The sequence below is a fragment of the Culex pipiens genome, chromosome 3 (genome assembly GCF_016801865.2).
Source record: "Culex pipiens pallens isolate TS chromosome 3, TS_CPP_V2, whole genome shotgun sequence".
Taxonomy (NCBI): domain Eukaryota; kingdom Metazoa; phylum Arthropoda; class Insecta; order Diptera; family Culicidae; genus Culex; species Culex pipiens.
The window spans coordinates 172,328,063-172,331,060 of NC_068939.1; positions in this window are offsets into that span (position 1 = coordinate 172,328,063).

Consider the following 2,998-nt stretch of genomic DNA (forward strand, 5'->3'; position numbering starts at 1 on the left):
CGATAATGGACGATAACTCATTTTATTTAAATCTTTCTAAAATCGATTAGTTCAACCATATCATGTTAAATATTCATTGCTTAATAAGAATATATTTTTTGAAAATATAGTAAGTTTCAAAGTAAGGCGTCATCCATAAAGTATGTCACGCTCTAGGGGGGGAGGGGGGGTCTGAGTAAGTGTGACATTGCATGTTATAAGTATAGGAAAAGCGTGACAAAGGGGGGAGGGGGGGTAAATTTTGGCTGATTTTAGCGTGACGTACTTTATGGATGAAGCCTAAGTTATGTACTCAGAATTGTTCACAAAATACCGTATTTTTTCGAAAGTACTCAAATTTTCATAATTTGCAATATGGGTACCAAGCGATGCGAAATTTTGCTTGCATTTTCACTTTATTAGAGTTTTTTTTTGCTGTAAACTAAAATTTTAACAGAATACCGTATTTTTCGAAAATACACAAATTTTTAAAATTTGCAATATGGGTATCAAACGAAGCAAAATGTTGTATGCTGTTTTTACTTTATTAGAGTTATTTTTGAAAATATTAAAATTTGTAAATTTTCAAAATATGCAATATAAATTTCAAACGAAGCAAAATTTGATTTGCTTTTTCATATTTATAATGTTTTCTTTGGAAAATACATACATTTTCACAAAAAACCGTATTTTTTCGAAAAAACTCAAATTTTCATAATTTACAATATAGGTTGAAACGAAGCGAAATTTTGCTTGCATTTTTATTTTTTAGAGTTTTTTTTTAAATGCTAAAATTTCACAAATTACCGTATTTTATAAAAAAAACTTAAATTTACAAAATATGCAATATGAGTATTAAAAGAAGCAAAATTTTATATGCATTTTCACTTTATTTGAGTTTTTATTGAAAATGCCAAAATTTTCACAAATGATAAGTGCAGTGCTTCTTGGTACGCGCAGTCTTGTTTTTTCGCGATAATTTTCGTCTCTTTTGTGTCGCTGTTTGTGTGCATGGGGTGATTGGTCATTATAATTGAATAATGCCTTCATAAGTGCAGTGCTTCTGGGGACGCGCAGTCTTGTTTTATCGCGATAATTTTCGTCTCTTTTGTGTCGCTGTTTGTGTGCATGGGGTGATTGGTCATAATAATTAAATAATGCCTTCATAAGTGCAGTGCTTCTTGGGACGCACAGTCCGGATTTTTCGCGATAATTTTCGTCGTAAATGATCGTTAAAATTTATTCCAACTTTCAGTTTTAGTAATTACTCATCATACTATCGATTATATGAAGAGTAAAGCGTCATTTATTTACTATTTTTGAAATTTGCTCGCGTTATCTAAATTGTAAAACCAGTACAATTATACTGATAAGTCCAGCCCATAGCACTAATGCTCGGCTGGCACGCGTTCGATAAAAATAAACCATTTTAAATAATCAATTATCTATCTTTCCGCAGCCGGCTGCCTAAGATTTAAAAATTTCAACCGATAAACAAAATGCTCATGGTCACATCACTGCCACTCGTGAATCCTGACCTCATACCCATCTACTAACCCCCTCAAAACTCATGTGATACTTTGTCGGAGAAGCAGTCGATTGGGCGGTCTCTATCACTCAAGTATCGGACTAACACTCCCATCCACTTCCCCGTGACCCTACCACTGGTCGTGGCCGGCACCGGTATTGATCAGCATGATAGGGGCCTTTGAGAAGTTGCGAAGCGAGGAAAGATAGCACCCACTTATCTTCCACGGCTCGTGGATGTAACTTCTGGAGGTCCTGGTCAATAACGGAGTAGCAACTGCGGGTGGGCACCTATGCTTATGCTTATGCTTATGCTTAAAATGCCAAAATTTTCACAAATTACCGTATTTTTTTGAAAGTAATTAAATTTTCATTACTTGAAATGAGGATATCAAACGAAGCTAATTTTTTATGCTTTTTCACTTTATTCAAGCTTTTTTGTGATGTATAAAAAATTTCACAAAATACCATATTTTTCGAAAATGCTATTTTTTTTAATTTGCAATATGGGTATCAAACGATGCAAAATTTTGTATGATATGCAGCAGACTCAATTTGAATGTATGCACAAAGCATGCAAATTTGTCAAATTTTTGAATTTTGCGTCGCTTGATACCCATAGTGCATATTCTGAAAATTTGAGTATTTTCGAAAAAATATGGTAATTTGTGAAAATTTTAGAATTTCAAAAAAACTCTAACAAATTGAAAAGGCATCTAAAATTTCAATTCATTTGTTACCCATATTGCAATTTTTCAAATTTTAGTATTTTCGAAAAAAAAAACGGCACAGTCCAGACTCGATTATCCAAAAGCCTTGGCAAAATTTCACTTCGGATAATCGAAGCACGATTTTTTTTCGTTGTCTTATTTTTGATTGTAATGCTTTAGTATGAATCCTGAACTACACAATAGTAATTCAGAATTTTTAAATTCAAGATGGCGGCAATGTTATTTTGAAAAAATGCTTTTTTTATCTTACAGGCAGTCAACCATTTAAATTTGACTAAAATGGAGTCGCAGAACTCGAATTTGACGTTAAAAGTTAGAAAATGCAAAATACGATTTTTTTTTTGTTTTTGATTCGATCATCTGAAGTCCCATACAAACCTTCGGATAATCGAAACTTCGGATAATCGAGGCTTCGGATGATCGAGTATGAACTGTAATTTGTGAAAATGTCTGTATTTTCAAAAAATCTCTAATAAATTGAAAAAAGCATATAAAATGTCGCTTCGTTTGATACCCATATTGCAAATTATGGAAATTTAAGTAGAAAATTATGAGGTTTTTGGTTGATTTTTGAGGATTTTTTAACAGTATGAAAATGGTCCTGACGACTTTGAAATATTTTCTTGTTCAAATGTTTTAAAAATTATTCCATTATTCCATATTTAAATAATTAATTTTGTGAAAAAGGGTTGACTATGAAACCACTACTTATGCTAGATCATTTTCATTTAAATTTAAACATATAAGTGTAACTATAATAA